Source organism: Coturnix japonica, chromosome 2 (assembly GCF_001577835.2).
Source record: "Coturnix japonica isolate 7356 chromosome 2, Coturnix japonica 2.1, whole genome shotgun sequence".
NCBI classification, from domain to species: domain Eukaryota; kingdom Metazoa; phylum Chordata; class Aves; order Galliformes; family Phasianidae; genus Coturnix; species Coturnix japonica.
The window spans coordinates 63481629-63500370 of record NC_029517.1 but is presented as its reverse complement, the minus strand read 5'-3'; positions in this window follow the sequence as shown (position 1 = coordinate 63500370).

The following is an 18742-nucleotide window of genomic DNA, read 5'->3' as shown; positions in this document are numbered from 1 at the left end:
CATCTCCATCCCTTTTGTGTTCTATTTGTGGTTAAGTACTCAGAACCAGACATTAGGTTGATAGACATTGCCATCAAATTCATTAGAAGTAAGCAAATGAAAGAGAGGAAAGCTGAAGATAATCCAACCCGAAAGCAACTAGAAAGAGGAACTGAAGTGGGTTTTTACACAGTACCTGTAATAAGTATGGCCCGTATTGTAGCAAAACTTCCTCTTAAGTTTGTTTTGATGTAAATAGTTGTGTAGGTCTCTATTGTAGAACAATCAAAAACTTCTTTGGAAGGCTGAATTAACAACCTGTTGTGCTCCTTCGCATAAAGGCCCCAGCTCTGTTGTAGCACTGGAGTAACAAAGTCTTGTTGGGACCCACAGCCAGCTCAGTGCAGTGTCAGGAGCTTAGGCTAAATTACTGTTGAGAGAATGGCATGCAGATAACCTGCTGTGCTGGCTGTGACTCTGAATGCACTGTCTGTGCTGCTGTGCACAGTTCCAAAGTGCCAAAGCAAGCAGCCTTGCTTTTTCTTCTTCCCCAGTAGTATCTCATTATGCCCAGGTTGTTGCTTGCTTAGGAAATACTCTGTGAGTTCAGAAAGCATTTCAGAGTTAATTGATATTTTAAAATTAAAACTTGAAAACAAAGCCAAGCCTTTAAACTAAAAGAGGTGTGTTGTCACAAGGCTGAGTTGTCTGAGAAAGGGAGCTAATAACCAAAAGCAGAGCAGCTATTTGCCGGGCCATCTTTGTTTCTGTTTTCTCCAGAAGATGGCAGCAAAGGAGCAACACGGTGATGGCTTTTACTTCTCAAACGCTTTGCGGTGTTCCTGAGGCTATAAGCCTCAGTGAAGTCTGCCTACTGCTGCAGGCATCCCGTTGGAAATGATGGCTTTTACCTGTGGAGTGGGCTTAGGAGTATGACTTAGGAGAACAGCTGAACTGCATGATGCTATATATATATATATATGTATGTATGTATATATGTATATGTTAGTCTGTGAAGTTCTGCTCAGTATTTTCAAATATTTGGTATTTTCTGTCTTTCAGGATAAAAAAAAGTTACATTTCAAGATAATCCTCCCATGGCCATTCTTTTCCTATCAGGGAAACAAAGCTGGAAGTATACTCTATATGCTTTATATGCTCTATATGCTCTATATACTCCAGATACTCCAGATATTCTATATACTCCAGATACTCTATATACTCTATATACTCTATTTACTCTATATATAGTGAAGCTTTTAATTCCTGTATTAATTCAAATACAAGAATGGCTCATGCTTTCTGCTGACAGTGCTTGTGAGTTTATGGCTTCGTTTCACAGGGAATACTAGTAATGCTGAGCAATGTAACCAAATGTTATTGCTTTCTTTCAGCAATGATGTGTAACTTTTATCATCTAAAAATGTATGGAGGTGTAATGTGTACCCACTTGTGGTGTTTTCTGATTAGGACCTTTATGAAGCCTAAAACTGAAGAATACTCTTTATAATCCATTCTCATCCAAAAATAAAACAAACTCTTTGCTGTTGATGGGTCTGAATTGGCCGCTGTTTTAAGCAGGACTTATTTACATCTGAAAGATGAAAGGTTATACCATTCATATTACATTGTCATGTTCCTTTGGATTCTTGTTCCTTAGCTTTAGAAGATCTCCTAGTCACATGGTCCTTCTTCTCAAAGAAAAACTATGGGTAGTTTGCACTACAGCCATTGCATATGATGGGCATTGCCTGCAACCTTTGTCACGATTCTGAAATTAGTATTTAAAGCTGTTATTTGCTTTAGAAACAGGCAGCTGGGCTTAAAAACTTTATGAAGATCAATTGAAATAGCAAGAAAGTCCAAATATCCGTACTCTTGTACAAAGCATTTAATCCACCAACAGAGGAAGGTTGTTCTGTTATGTCACCATGAAAGACATCCTCTAAATGCATAAAGATACAGTTTTAATTCTGATGTCAGTAAATAGAAGTGTTAACAAAGATTGTTTTCCCAGTCTGTTAATCAGCACATTATATGCCTTTGAACTACTGTGCTTGTATTGGACTTGCATATTACATTGTATCGGACTTGATATTACAGATATCAACTTCTATGGTTTTGGTCTGTTTCATAGCTCTAAATATGTGTCTGTCTTGTAAAAGTTGGGCATGTAGATCTCTCACTGTGTTTTTATGTGATAGTCTGTTCCTTTGAGAGAACACATTTAGAAAAGAAGGTGGGGGGGGCAGGAGGGAAATAAATACAAAGAGTTATTCAGAGTGGTACTGCTTGCCTTTCAGAGTTGGCTTTCATCTTGAAGCCCACTGTTTAAATCCCAGTTTTTTTTCCCTATAGGCCCTTGGTTCTACTGAGGTCGTGTTTTTAGCTCTCATGTCTTGTATGCATCAAACACTTCAGCAGCTCCTCTAAGTACTTCAGTTCCCTCATGCAAATGAAGGGCTTTTATTCGTTAAGCAATGTAAGCTTTATTTCTCTGGTGCAAGAAAGTATTAAGCTACATGCATAATTGAGGATTAACCCCCCTTTTTGCATCTTTATGTAACAGGGTTCAAAACAAGAAAGTAACAGCCATATGATTCAGTCTTTGGAATTAGTAGGGATGCTTCTACCGGTGGAACAGTTGAGTATAATATAAACTAATTTCATTGCGTTCTAAAATACTTTGTTTTCAAGATGGCAGGACTTTATCTTCACAAATGTATCTTGAAAATAGCTGTGTTTGAATGTTTAAAGAATGACTAACCTGGTTTATTACCACATAAAATGTGAATGTAACATTTGTATTTAGAGTTAGTATTTACTTAGTAGTTAATTTTTTACAGGCATTATTTGTGAGGGTATTGTTTCTTTTTGCTGAGTGTTGATTAATAATCTGAATTCTTCCATAGTTGACTTCCACGGGACATGGGTTTTCAAGTTGTTTCCTACTTACATTTCTCCCTGTAAAATTACTGTGTGCTAAAGATGTGGTGTGTCCATGTCAGACAAGTCTGTGAACAACCAGCACTTTCTCTGTTTCTGATCTTTGAGGAATTTTAAATGCTAGAGGTGTAGACTTAAATATTTTTGAGGTATTACAAGCACGGTCTGGGGGATAATATGGCAAATGAAGGAATTAGGAACAGCAAGTCTATGATATGTAAGTGTTGTACAGCTTTGTTTCCTAGAAATCCTTTCTTTGTTTCTAAGCACATATGTAATTCCGCCACAGATGATTTTGTGTGAATTCCTCTTGTGGGCTTGAAAGAATAACAAGTCATACCATGGAGAGGGTAGAATCTGTCTTGTTCATGCAGACAGAACATTTCTAGAAAACATAACTAGACAATCCATTCAACAAAATACAGCAATCCAATACGGTTGTGTTGCATTCTGCGGTATTGACTGCTAGTAAATTACTTCTGTACGGGAAACTCTCATTCTGGGAACATAAATAAGTAGTTGGAAGGCAGCAAAATAACCGAATTACTTGCTAGATGGATCTGATAGGAAATTTTTGGCTCTCATTCCTCCTTTAATGATAGATTTCCTATTTAACTAATACCCTCAAATACTCATGAGGAAAAACCATCAAAAACCTAAAATAATGCAGTTGCTGAGGAACTTCATTCCTTCAGACTAGTTAGGCAGGAAAATAGATGCTGATTTTTCCAGCTATGACAAGGTTCATTTCCTTTCTGTCAGGAAGTGTATTTTAAGTTAACTGGGCAGAGATGTGTGGGAATACGTGTGGACATCAAAGCCTTCCACTGCGTTACTGTGAGTACAAAACAAGGCTCAAGGCCTCTCTCTGATACAGCATTTGTGGATTAAAACAGGTGGATTACATGTCCTTTTTCTGTTGTCACTTAGAGAAACTGCTGAAGGAAATAAAATAACTGTTCAGTGAAATATTGAATGCTATAGGTATTACAAAGACAAGGGCAGCTTGCATCCCTGGTTGCATTAAGCAAGAAAGAGGTCTTTGCTAGTTTGGAGGGGTGTAATTTCAACTAGTTCATTATTTCTAATTCTGTACTAGTATGCAATTGCCTAAAGAGAATGGGAATGCTTTTGCAATACTTCTTAAATCAACTTGCACATTTTTGCATATTTCAAGATATATTTTTTTTTGCATGCAATAGATTGTTGTTTGTCCACTTTGGCTCTATTCCATTTCATTTTCTGGTAAGCTCCTTCTTCCAGTGTTCTGTTTTAAAGTTTATTGTTGGAATATTGAAAGGCCCAGCCTCTCTCTGAGTAATGCTCTGGATTACCTCTGTCTTGGTCAAGTTATTTGTTTATATAGACTTTATATTACCATGGTTATATCAAGTCCATCAGCATGCCAAAATAAAGGCACTTGTATTAGAAATGATGAATTTAAACAGAACATACTTTCACCACTGTCTGCTTGGAACATTTGAGTCTGCTCTATCTTGTAGGCACTTGTATAGCAAAGCTTTCTCTTGGATGATGTGAGTGGTGCTCCATCTTGCAATGCTGGAACCCCAGGTGTCGCACATGGCAGGAGAGAAGGGTGGGCAGATGTCTGGCAGGAAACCTAAGTGTGAAGGGGCTGATAGACATTTCATGCTACTGGCACAGATGGCTTTCAATCCGTGTTGTAGGAAGTGTGCTGTGTGTACTCTATTCAGTATTCTTAGCTTAGAGAGAAAGCATCTGACAGGCTTTGAACGTTAAAAAGATAGTGGTATCTAAAGAAGAGATAACCGATGACATCTGGGAGGTTCACTAGACACTGACCAAGCACTGCTGCTGATGTTCATGTGCACGAGTAGAGCAAGTGACCAGAATGGTGCTCAATAAATTAAACTATTGCCAAAAGTGAACAAAGCAAGCTCATTTTTCTTATTTTAACCTTCATTATCTAGAAGGGTTGCAGTTCAGAGCAATTTCTTTCTGTTATTGTTCTGCTGCTGACTTGCTGTGTTACCTTCAGAAAATGCATGTAATGAATTCTGGGAGGCTGCTTATTACCTGTGAAAATGTAGTTTGTTATCTAGATACCGGGCTTTTGACAACTGCTCCTGAAGATGCTGTCAGCCTCTTCCTGTTTGCTTCTCTATTAATTGCTGGGACTAAATATTAGACATGAAAGAGCAAAACCAAAACCTTGCTTTACATCTGACAAATGATGTGCATGAGTCATTAGTAGAGAATGTTATTATCCCCTGCATTAGTTCCTAAAAGAGAACAGTAAGAAAACTGGAGTTCAAGAGTTACTTGTGATAATGTTGTCTTAAAATGATGTCTTGAGATTATCACTAACCTACAATTGGTGTCACCACTTCAGTTGTTAACATCTCTTCGCTTTTATTTAACTCAAAATTATCTGTTTGGTGTGTTTTTCTGTTTAAAAATATGAGATTTTTTTGGGGTGGGTTGGACCAGATGTTTTCCAGAGGTCCCTTCCAACCACAGCCATTCTGTGATCCTGCAGTTCTGTTTTACTTTCTCTGTTCAAGGTTTCTTTCCATTTAGGTGCATTTCAGGATCGTGGCACGTGAGAAAAATACGAAGATAAATATCACAAATTAGAAATTGATAGTTATTTCAGAATGTAACTCACAATGTCTTTGTTGTTGAAAGTTGTTCTTTGTCTTTGTGACCTACATGTTGTGTATTTCCAGAAAATCCCTCGTGTGCTTTCTTCATTAAGTTACAATGACATTCCCTTTCTGTTATTTCCTTTTGCTTCTTGAAAATTTCCTGTTCTGCTGCGTTTTCCCATTCTGAGGAAAGGTTTTGCGTTGGCTTTGTTTTGTTATTGGTATCATTGGGAAGGCTGAAAGCACACTGAACGCTGATTCAGGGGGAAAAAGATATCGAAGTGAGAATTGGAAATGATTCTGGCCAGTTTATATTGATGAAACTTATGGTGGAAGGAGGTTTTTTGACTGATAAGAGAGACCGTAACCTTTAACTGTCCCGACTGTGTTGTAAGATCGAGCTTCATTAGCATCAAGATCATGTGAAAGATGAGCTGCGAATTTGAGGATGCATTGTAAATGTTAATCCACTGGTTTTTCTTTTGAATTTCACCCTCTCTAAGCACCCCCCCCTCCCCAAAACTTGTGTTCCTATAGAAGACACTACATCCTTCATGCTTGCTTTCTCTTTGTTCCTAGGTGAGAAACCCGTGAAATCTGTTCTTATTACTCCATTAATTCAAGCGGCAGCTCTTGTGGAAGCCGGCTAGCAAGAGGCCTTGCAGATGTCCACTCTGATCATGAAGCTGGTGAGTAGATAGTTCTCTGTAAGACAAATCATGTACATTTACTGGCTTTCAGAGAAAACACTATGAAATATGTACTTCTTACCATTATAAAAGCAAATAAACAAGTATATACTTGTAGGGAGCTTGGCTCTCTGAAGGCCTTGCTTTTCTCTGAAGGAATTGCTTTCTGTCCCCTCTTTACAGTTCTTCCTGTACATAACTGCTACATTGACTATTGTGGAAAATGTGTGGAACAGTAATGTGACAAATACAAAAAGGTGATGGTATCTCTATATAGAAAGGAATTAGGACAAGTGACACGTGTTTGTGTTCATTCAGTGACTGTGTCTCCTAATTTCCTGTAGCAGTAGTTGTGTATGATACTGCTACTTCACACTGTTTTGTTTGCATGTAGTTTTGGTCCCATTCTCTGGTGGTTGAAGGAATGAACACGTTTCTGTTGCTGCTAACTCATTTCATTTTGCAGTGTTGTCAGAGCGTGTCGTGTGATGAGAAGGAGCATTAGCTGGTCTTAGTAAAGCAAGTACATGTTGAAAGCATGTACTTAGCCGCCCTAGAGACTGTCTAAATGTTAAATTCTTGTGTATTTAAACTCTGTATGGTAAGAGAGGTGCTATTTGCTTTGCTTTTTTAAAAACTCTGGAGGTTAAAACTAGGGTAAGCTAAGTCACTTCTTGAAGTGTGCTGTGGTTGGTGAGTGGAGGACTTGATAGTGGTGATTACCATTGCAAAACTAGAGCTATTTATGGAGAATCTTACAATGCCACGTGTAAAATCTGGAAATTCGTCTATCAAAAGACTAGACTGGCTATTAGAAATGCTTTACTGTGAGGTAAATTTACATTAGATATCTGCATTACTTTGTAATTACTTGGTGACTGTGGAGTCAGATAACCACTTGTGATGGCACGGAGTCGGACAGGTTCACATTTTCAATAGCTTTGCTGCCAAAGCCTGCAACAGGATTTCCTGAGGAGTTTGTGTTCCTGATGATAATGCAGATAGGGATGTAAACAATTCTGCGCTGCCTTAAAAACGTATAGGAAAATGTTTACTCTCTTCTGTCAGTCATAGCTTGAAAATCCAAGCTTTTCTGTGTCTGTGCAGTAAAAAAATTTCTTATATACCAAATTGTTCAGTTATGTTTCTTGTTAGTTATGAGAGTAAAAAGAGAAGTTGTTTGTCTGTGTAAGAATACTCTGAGAAAGTGAACAGTCTTTTGTTTGTTCTGTTCACATAACGCTGCTGCCTGAGAACCACAACAACCCTGTATATAGAAAACCCATAAATATTTACAGCACTGCATTTTTAAATTGATATGGTATATTTACTTCATCTAAGAGTTGTATTTAGTCTATTTTGTTTCTTGTTTAATCTGACATCTCTGCAGTTCCACTTCTACGGTGGAAAATGATGGGCATTCCTGCAAGACATCTTAACTTCATACAAGACACTTACATGTGTGGGCACATTCACCCCCATAGGGTTACTTACTGCCTACCTGTAGTTAACTCAACTCGCTTATTCCAGTGGTAGACAAAAGATCTGGTGAAAGGTATCATGTCTTATTTTATGTGTAAGTATTTTAAGTCTAGAAACTCTCACTTGGGAAGAGAGCATGCTATAATTGAGGTTACTGGGCTAGCAGTCAGGAGAGCTATGTACTTTGTCCAGCTGTGTCACTGGACAAAGCGTTGCAGTCTTGTATGTAATTACTCATCCTCTGACCTACTGTTTGGTAGTTTTGGGAGCTGGAGACTGGCTGCTTGTTTGTGCTGGTACCACTGACTGATATACTTTCTTACAGAATTCAGAAGGCAAGTTTGGATGCTCTCACATATATTAACATTGTACTAGTGAGGCATTTGGCTGTAGTTTTTGCTGCTATTCTTCCCTTGATAAATTACTTCCCTGGAAACTCATTAAGAAATATCACCTGTGTTCAAGAACCTCGTTAACCACTTCCCAGCCCACCTTTACACTCAAATTACTTCTTATGGAACATTAGATGAAATAAACTTCCAGCAGGGCATCCTGGCAAATCAAAAAGCTGCTGGCATTTTTCAGACTTTTATGCTGAAAGTCAAGAGTGGTCTGGAAGAAGAGGAGAGAATGGTCCTTACGTGGCAATTAGAAGCACCAAAAAACATACTCAGATCAGTTAGTTAAGCTGGCTGTCCCTACAGCCTGTTCGTGTTAAGTTGGAGTTACAACCTCTATCATGATGTGAGGAGAATGCAGACTTGTGTTGCGCAGAGGTTAAACATATTGGTTTTTTGACTAACATGGTTTTCTGGAGTCTGTCATTAGTTTTGAACTCTGCTCAGGAAACATGCTAAAAATAACGCAATTAATATTGCAATTTCCTACTAGGTGTAAGCGAATAGCGACTGAATTGTGTGTACCCTGTTCTCTTAAACACAGCTATAAAGAATCCACCGTTCAACAAGGTAAATTTCTCTTTGCAAAAGTTTCCTTTGACTTCCTGTTGTACAGTCAGAGTGGGAAAGGTTGGATACCAGGTGCAAATGCTTGTGTCCTCTTTGTATGGGTGCGTAACAGTTGAACATTGCAGCTGAGGCCATACAGATTTACTCACAATAAATAATTTTTTACACTTTATAAGCCATACAAAATGCTGCGATATTCTAATGGTTCTTTAAACTGCTTGAATGGTAAGTACTCATTTTAACAACAGCTGTGCTTTACTCAAATATTCCAGCAGCTTTCCTCTAACTTTGCTTTGGGGAAATATTTTGCTCCTTGCTGATGTTAAACCCAGAGGACGATGATTTTGCACGTTCATTGTTTAATAGCGTTTAGTAGCAGCAAAAGATATGAACTGCAAAAAAGGATGTAGATGTGTAGAATTTAATTAACTCGACTGGAATTCAGCCAAAATTCAGATCAACAGCCCCAATCTTGCAAAAAGCACAAGGGGACTTCTAATAGCTGTTAAGTGGACTGAGCTTTAGTTTTAATGTCACCTTGACAATTGTGGTGTAAGCAATTTAATGCCTACTTGTTTTTCCTTTTTTAAGGGAGTTTTTTTTTTCAGTAATGTTGTGAGGGGTGGTCTGTGCCACTTACCAAATTACTAGAGGTAATTGACAGCATCCTGTCTGTTTTTTTGTTTCATTCATATAAGCACTAGGCTCAACGCTAGCATTTGAAAACAGGCAGGAGTACAGAGCGGAGCAGCAGAGCTGCAGGCAAAGCATGGTGCAGTTGCATGCTCACTAGAATCTTTAATGTGCTGATTTTTTTCCTTTTTTTCCCCTGCTGTTGTTTGTGCAGGTTGTACAGTAGGCTAAATAAGTCAATTAAGAATTGATTGTGAATATCAAATAAGTGCTTTATTTCTTGTTTTCTAATATACTTGTTAGCCTATTATGAGTTTGTGGAAATATTCAGCATTAGTGTATTGAAAAGACTGACTGCTGATAGCAGTTCTTGCACATAGCATGTATGATTTATAGAGCCAACTGTGCTCTTTACAGTATCTCCAGGCACTGCAGTAATTCTGTTGTAAAGTTAGCATGAGTTTTTAGTTTGTTTTAAATAAGAATGTGATGTGGTCCATTAGAAATGCTTCTTTGCACTGTAGAAACAGAACAAAATTTAGGTTGGAAAGTGCAGTACTGGAAGTGTACTTTTTTGAGAGCGAATGTGTGATGATAAGGAGAAACTGAGGAATGTTTTCTGTGCAACTGCTATAAAGCTGTTAAATGAAGTATTTTCTTTAACAAATTGTCCCTTTCCTTCTATTTCCCTCGTCTGTCATGAAAGACTTTTCATAGAGCACTTGTTCCACAGAGTGCAGGCTCAGCATAGGTTAGGGATTGTAACAGTTGACAAAGGACTCTTTGTCTTGTTACATTGAGCTGAACATTCTGCTGCTATAAATAATGCATATTTTAATTGGAAACTGCACAGGGAAATATCTGTCTCTACAGACTTGCAAGTATCAGTGTAATCCATTAGGGGAAGATTCTGTTTATATGCTGAACATTCAACTAATTCCCCAAATTTGTGGTGGATTGTTTTTTATTACTACTACCTGTACTCGAGTTCTTTGATATAAATCAAGATAAATGTCCTATTTAGCTAACCATTGGGGAGTTTCTGTCGCCATATATTATGAAAGTTGCCTAAAACACTTAGATAGGCAATTACAAGACTGGGTTCCTGCTGATATCAGAAGCTCCATTTTCTTTGATCAAGTATTAATAGGATCATGCACTGTACCTAATGGAAATACGTACAACTATTAGTAGGGGATGAGTTATACAACAGATAATAAACATATTTCTTGCCAGATTTCCCTGGGATTAATCACACTGTCTGATGTTGGCCACAGGTTTAGGCTTGCATGCTCAATGACTCATACATGGCTGGAACATGAAGCTGAAACACTAATGGCATCTCAGAGGATTAACACAACTTTTTGTACCATTTTAATTAAATTGTTTTTAAAACCATACCTTAGGGCCTATTTTAAACAACGTTCTACCAATTTTGGTGAAGGTGTTTTACTACGTGATACATAAACGTGTGAATGTAAGTCCATGTGAAGGCTATTAGATGTCTTTGGGCTAGAATGATTCTTGTTTTGATTTGGATCACTTCTATGTCCATGTTTTTGCCAGTCTTATCATAGAATCCTTAGAGCTGGAAGGGACCTCTGAAGTCTATCTAGTCCAGCTCCCTGGCAATGAAGAGGGACATTCATAAATACATCAGGTTGCCCAGGGGCTTTCCAGCCTTGCCTTGAAAGTCTGCAGAGATGGGGCATCAACCACATCTCTAGGCAACCTGTTCCAGAGCCTGACCACTTTCACTGTAAAAGATTTTTTCCTTATATCTAATATAAATCTACCTTCCCTGACCTTGAAGCTGCTTCTCCTTGTTCTGTTGCCACAGGCCCTGCTAAAGAGTCTGTCCCCTTTATTCCTGTAGCTCCCCTTTAGATATGGAGGAGTTGCTTATTTGAAACCGATTTAATGATGCCAAGAAGAATTTAATATTTTTGTTTATGTTTTGCATATATGTGTATTAGAACACTGGATAATACTTCCTTCTCCCTCTCCAATTTGCCTTCTCCAATTTGCCTATCTGTAGTAAGCCACAGATTAGTGGTCTGTGTTATCGCTTGACTGCTGATGTTACTGTATTACTGACCAGTTTGGGTGCTCCCAATCTCCTGTTGTTTGTAGACAAGCCTGTGGAAAACAAACCTAGGTTGTTCCTAAGAATGATAGTTTAGGATTAAAATAAGGCTTAAATTTATAGAATTCCAAAGTGATGTGGTGTCCTTCCAAAAGTGACTAAAGTGTGAATCAAGCAAATGTAGGAGCACCAGTCCCCAAGCTCTGAGTGTCTAGAGCAACCTGGTGTCTTGGCATAGTGAGTGTCTCAGAGTCCAGTCCAGAAGATATTGATGCTGTAAGCAGGGAGCCTTCACATTAAGTGGCAAAGCTGAATGTAGAATAGAGTTTTGCCCTTAGTCTTCAGATTTATGTGCTTTCTTCTGATCAGAATCTACTTCTCATAGAACTCTTTGAGTTGGAAGGGACTGTCTAGCCAACTCCCCTGCAATGAACAGGGGCACCTGCAGCTACATCAGATCGCTCAGAGCCCTTTCCAACCTGACTCTGAATGTCTCCAGGAATGGAGCATCCACTACCTCTCTGGGCAACCTGCCCCAGTTTACCCCTTTGTTGGATGGCTAGAGTTGGCTATGACTGGAAGAAGTAATAACTTACAGATACTAATGTTTAGGCATTTAGGCAGTTTGAGTCACTTTTTTTTGTGTGGAAGGACAGAGTTTTCATATTTTGTTTCCTATGAGAATACAAAAGATGAAAGCCTTTTGAAAATGGGTCTAATTAAGCGCTCCCGTGAAAGTGTTATTTATGCATGAAACATGAGGGGTTTAATTTCTATTCCAGAGGATATTTAGATCTTTTGTATTGAATGGAATGGGGATTCGTTCTCATAATTACATTGTGTAGATATTTTCTTCTTTTCCTACTGACTAACAGTGAGTTAGTGAGTTAGTCTGTTTGTAGTAGTGGTTTCAGATATTCCTTTAGGTTTATGGTCAGGGCCCTTTAGGAGTGATGAGGATATCTGGCAGAACAGAATTTTCCCCTTTTCCTTCACTGAAGACTATAAAGCAAGTCAAGGGTGGAAGTTAGAGAGAGGATCACAGGATCAGTCTAGTTGAGATTGAAAGGCACCTCTGGAGATCTTCTTGTCTGGTTCCTCTGCTTTGGTAATCCCACCTAGAGCCAGTTGCCCAGGCCTTGTTCAGGCAGATTTGAAATACTTCTAATGATGGAGACTCATGTATAAGAGTCTGTATATTCTACATGTGTATGTAGATAGTATCCCTCAAACCATGGATGGATGATTTTTCCCCCTGTGCAGTGTATTGGTTATTTTCACAGCAAGCAGCTGCCTGTAGAACCTCAGGTACAGAAGTTGTGCAATGAGGTGACATACAACGGTGAACCAACAGGTGAGGGGTAGGCAAAAGCTCCATGCTGTAAACTGAGGTTCAGCATAGTTTTGGGTCACTGCCTTGAAAGCTCCACACCTGCTGAGTAATACCCAGTAAGGTACCATAGCCCAGGGAAGCTCTCTGTGTTCCTATCTGGGTGTATTTAGAGGTATGCCCATAACCTCTTGCTGGGAGTGCTGACTGCATCTAACCCTTGTTAACTTGCTCTGCTCTGAATTGTACTGCTTATCTGCTGTTAGGAGCTGAGGAATTTCGCTCTTGATAGGTGGGGCTCAGAGCCTTGTCTGTTCAAGCCTTGCAGGAGAATAGAGTGCGTTGATGTAATTATTAGTAATTTTTATCCTCATGGAAAGAAGTCTGTAGCTCTCCTGCGTCATGGGGAATACTTTGACTAGAATTTTATTGCTTCCTGTCAGTCTGAGTCAACAGGAGATCGGGGTTTCTTGTCCTGTGTGTGTCCCCACTAGCTCTGCCTATGGAGTTGTGTGTGAGCAGCTGTCCGGAATGAGATTGCTCAGGGGACTGACACTGACTCACTTGCTTTGAGACAATCTCTTTGGCTATCCTTGTATTCTAGGAGTGGGTGTGTCCAGTGTTAGTGTTACAGCATTAGAAAATGCCATGCAGTGGTAAATAGCTGTGTTACCATTGTTGCTATTCTTTGTTCATACACAAATACAAGGAAATGGCAACCTAGTATAAGCATTTTACATACTCAGAAAACATCACTTCCTCAGCATTAGTATGACCGTGTCAAGGTGTCTGTTGTCTGGCTTTCGGAAATGATGTTTTGATTGGAATGCCTTTTCTTCATGAGCCAACTGCTATATGGAGATGCAGCATCTCCATTTTTACATCACAGTTTTAATTCCTGTTTCCTTAAAAGCAAGTAAGTTGTGCAGCACACCTTTCACAGGATGCAATTAAAGCTTAGTCTTAGTCACAGCTCAGGGAACATGCAGATACAGGTCATTTAATAGAATGTCTCCTAATGAGGTAGACAGACGTGTCCTGTTGACTTGGGACATTTTTTTTTCCCCTCAGTCAAATACTTGCCTCTTAATGGAGCATTGTCTTCATTCTGTTGTGTTTTTCTTCCTGTAGATAATGTAGATAAGTATTTAAATGCTGGTATCAGACAAGTTACTAAGATTGAAGCCATGCACTGTGTCTGCTGGCATTTTACTCCCCACTCTTCTTAGAGATCCTGCTGGTCTCCAGTGAAGTCTCCCTAACCTGATCTGGTATCGACTCCCTTGGAGCCAGGTGTGTCATCCATCTTTACAAGCTTTAGTAGCTGGAGAAGTTGTGTTTTGTCTAAAATCAGGCACTTGGATTTGTTCTAGAGCCAGTGGGGGTAGTAGTTAATTCCAGGGTGTAATTAATCCCCCCCTTGATGGGAGCGTAAGGGGGAAGTGGTGGTTACTTCCTAGATAGGGATAGATGGGGGTCTCTGCTCCCTGCAAATCTTATGTTGTGAAAGCATTTACCAAGGGAACTTTTTCCAGCCTAGATTTTTTTTGTAAAGTGGTTAGCAGTAATCAGTCTGGTTATTAAAACTTTTCCTTTTAGGAGTTGGTCTGTTAATTGCAGTCCATTCAGCCTAATGTTGAATGTGGAATTTGGATGAGTAAGAAAATCAATGTTGTCCATCTTGTACTAAGATTCATGCAAAATGCCCACTATATAACAGGTCTGAAGAGAAAATAATGCACTCTTATTTAGTTTCTAAGGCCAGAATAGGTCATCGTATTGACAACAGCATACAGGCTGCATTTTAGATCAGTAGCCATAGCATCATGCTTTCATCATATTCTCACACAAAACTAAAGAAGCCTTATTTTGAAGTGTTTGTGCGTGCATCTTGCCTTCTCACCTGCGGATTCTTTGGTATCGAATGCTGTAGCCATTTCCTGGATGGGGAGTGTGAGATCTCTTCTGTCTTCACGATCTGTTCAATGATTTAGTATTTTAGAACCCTTACACCCTTACCTTGCTGCTGAAGTTGCTTAAATTGGTGTTCAGAATTACTTACCAAGAGGCAGTGGGACAGACCCATGTCTGTGTTGAGCACTAAAAGGTGTTTTGTTTTCATAGGAAACTTGGCGAGACTGTAGAGTTGAGGGAGTTGGCAATGTGAGTATTGAGAATTAACTGATTTCAAAGCAGGATTGGCCCCAAAAGCATAGAAAGGTGCCTGTGTCACATCTTCTACCTTGCCTGTTCTCTACAGTCCATTCCACAGAACTTCTCTGTGCCAACTTGTGTTAGACAGGAGGTGACTTGTGTTTAATGAAAACATTACCTAAAACCAATTCTATTCATAATCTGTCTCAGCAACGTGTCAGAGCTAAAATGCTGCTTAAAGTTTTTGAATTTGTTGCTATTTTTAGCTTTAATGCCTTACTATTGATTCTTGCATTTCTGTTCTAGGTTAGGCAGCTCTTGGAGACCAGCTGTTTTTTCCACCATGAAGGTGTGCATGTGCACCATAATCAGATCATTCTTTATTTTCTTTTTTGATAAACCGGGTATGCTGGGCCCCTATGGAGAAGCATTTTCTCTAGCCTTCCTGCTACAGTTACTCTTTATTCTGTAATTGCAATCAATGTGGTCAAAAGGCAATTTATAAGTTACTTGTCAGTCTACAGTATGTTTGCTTCTGTGAGTTCTGTGCCAGCCAGGAGTGATATCCTGTTTCCTCTCTGCTTTGCGCAACAAAAACGTATGATAATCTAAGAATGGCAATGCCAACAGTTGGTTTTCTTTTTACACTGTGGCTGTGAAGATGCTCGTACAGCACAAGCTGTAAAACAGCCAATGTATCACCATACATTTTTTTGTAATCTTAAGTTTTCCTTTTACAACCCTTGCATTCATTAGCAAGCATTTGTCGAATCATGCTGTTCCTTTGAGTTTCTTAAATGCTGTACTTGAAGTCAAGCAGTGTGTGCATTCATTAAGATATTGGCCTATCATAACGCAGTTCCACTTTTACTAGGAAGATCAATTTAAATTCATTATCGCCAGCTGTTTCTACAGCGCTGTGATTAGTGAACCTTATTAAGTCAACTCATTGCCCTGCATAGGAGAAATAACAGGGTTGTTCAGTTATGTTAATTTTTCTGGCAAACTTATCATCACAAAAGCTCAGCATTTGTTTGACCTGATTTTGTTCTTTTAAAATGCCCTCTGAAGTAATATTTTACCAAGTAATATAATTACAATAATAAACAAATGTGGTTAAGCTTACCATTTTTGTCAGAATTTTATCCAGAATGGTTTTTCTATTACGCATCATTTGCGTTAATAGTTACATCACTTCTGTTTTTTTGGCCCTCTGTGACTCAAGAGGTCGTCATCTCATTCACTTCTTTACCCTCTTGCTCATGAAGCTGCTACTGCTCCATGCAGGCAGCGTTATGCTTAGTCCTTGATCTCTGAAGATGATCAATAGATTTAAGTTTTCCATTTTGCTTCATGGCTAAGCGTTGATTATACAAAGTATACTTTGTATAATATCTTTTGAAACATTTTATCTATGTGCTTTGAAGAGTGAAGTTAAGTTCAGTTGTTTGCAACTGTGCCTCTAGCTGGGTGATGAGTTGCGCGGGTTGGAAAAGGAGCTACTAGTGAAATAGATGGATTTTAAATCATATTCTACTGCTGTTACAAAACAGCCAGGCTAGAATGAAATGGCAGTGGTTCAAGTGCATGCTAGACAGACCATATGCTCCTTAAAATGGGATGAAGTTGGTGTTGTGTATCTATATTGCTAAGCATAAGGACAACAGATCCAGCTTCCAGAACTGCTGGCAAGAGTCCTACATAGAAGAAATGTATTCTCTTTCTACCCTTTAAAAGTCATTTAGGAGTGAAGCCAGTGTCTGTTCCTGCCTGCCTCATGCTGGAGCAACATGTAACTAGGAAAACATGCCTGTTGTAAAGGAGCGGACATCATTGTTATGCTTTAACTATATGTGTAGCTAAGTTCTAGAACTGTTAGCTAACATTATCGCAATTACAGTTCCTTCTGATATATGGGTCTGCAAAGGAGCTATTGGGTCACTGAGTCTTATCCCCTTTATCCTGAGAATTAAATGTATTCTATTTAATTTATCAAATTCCATTCAGTGTTTTCTGTCTTACTGGAAACCTGCTCCAGAGCTTTGGTTCCCTGTGGCTATGAAGTCATCTCATTTCCACTATAAACTCTGGACCTGTTTTCCTGAATTTCTGTTTGCATTTCCTGTTAGAACTGTTCTTTAAGTGAGCAGAGCTTTTCTGCAGAGCTTGTAAGCAGCCAAAGCAACCTGTTCCAGTGCTCACTGGGAAGAAATTCTTCCTAATATCTAAACTAAATCTACTCTCTCTCAATTTTAAGCCATGATCCCTTGTCCTTGCACATCCTAATACTGTGTCCTTCTCCAGCTTTCCTGTAGGCCCCTTTTAGGTACTGGAAGATTACTATCTGGTCTCCCCAGAGCTTTCACTTCCCCAGGCTTAACAACCTGCAGTTGCCTCAGCTTCTCTTCATAGAAGCACTCCAGCTCTCTGGTTTCTGTCTTCTACATTAATATTTCAGCAGTGCAGGGTACTTTCCTTTTGGAAAAATTATTAAGAATTGATTGGCTGGTCGCAGCCAAGGGGTTGTGATCAATGGTTCAGTGTCAGGGTGAAGGCCGGTCACAAGCGGTGTCTCTCAGGGGTTGATCTTGGGACCGATGCTCTTCAGCATCTCCATCAATGACAGATGATGGCATCAAGTGCACCCTCAGCAAGTCTGCAGATGACACCAAGCTGAGCAGTGCAGTCAATAACACAGGAAGGAAGAGAAGCCATCGAGAGAGACCTGGACAGGCTGAAGAAGTGGGTCCATGTGAATCTAATGAGGTTCAACAAGGTCAAGTGCAGGGTGCTGCACTTGGGCCAGGGTAATCTCAGGTGTTCATACAGACTAGGGGAAGAACCTCTTGAGAGCAGCCCTGCAGAGAAGGACTTGAGGGTCTTAATAGATGAGAAGCTGGACATGATCAGCAGCTTGCGCTTGCAGCCTGGAAGGCCAGCTGTGTTCTGGGCTGCATTAAAGAGGAGTGACTAGTAGGGAGAGGGAGGTGATTGTCCCCCTCTACTAAGCTCTTGTGAGGCCCCACCTGGAGTACTGTGACCAGGCTGGGAGCCTGTGATACAAGGAAAACAGGCTCTTCGTCATTTGGCCAAAGAGACAAGAGAAAATGTAGAGTAGAACAGAGTTCATCTGTTCCTATGTCCTGCTTCTAACAGCAAAACTTGTGGTGACATTGAATACATGTACTTCAGGTCTTGCCCAAAATGCCTTGAGGAAATGGAGGTGAGATAACGTGCACTGGCAGAAATTAGGGTGAAAATACATTCTCTCTGTGTTGTTTAGACAAGGAATTCTTCAACATCTTAACCAAAGCTGATACTTTTTTTTAACATATTTCTGTAGACAGATTCTGAGTGAAGAGCAAATACCTTGCTCTTGTGTGAGAGATCTATTTCTGTACTTAACTGCTGATGGCTTCTTGGGGATGCCATGGACATCCTTGAGATTTCTGAGAGATTCCCACATGCTTTGATATTGGGAGAGGAGTATGAGATTAAAGATGGTGTTTGGAGTAGAAGTGCTGGCTAAAGATTTTAGTTGTTGACACCTTAAAGCTATGTTTAAGAAGAACGGTGGTTGTTCCAGTGTGCAAATGGTGAGTGTGCCAAACCTTACTGGGGTAGATTTGCTGGAAGGTTGGGTTTTTTTCCTCCTTTTCAAGAAGGAAAGAAAGTAAAGAAAAACTGAGTCCAAGTTTTAAATCCAAGTTTTCAAGATTGCATTCCTTTAATGAGTGGATGTACGAACATGAGTTGGTGAATCTCCATAAAAGAATAGTTGTATAATATTGCGCTTTTTACAAATCTGCTGTCTTTTTTTTGTAGTAGTATTCCATCTAAATCAG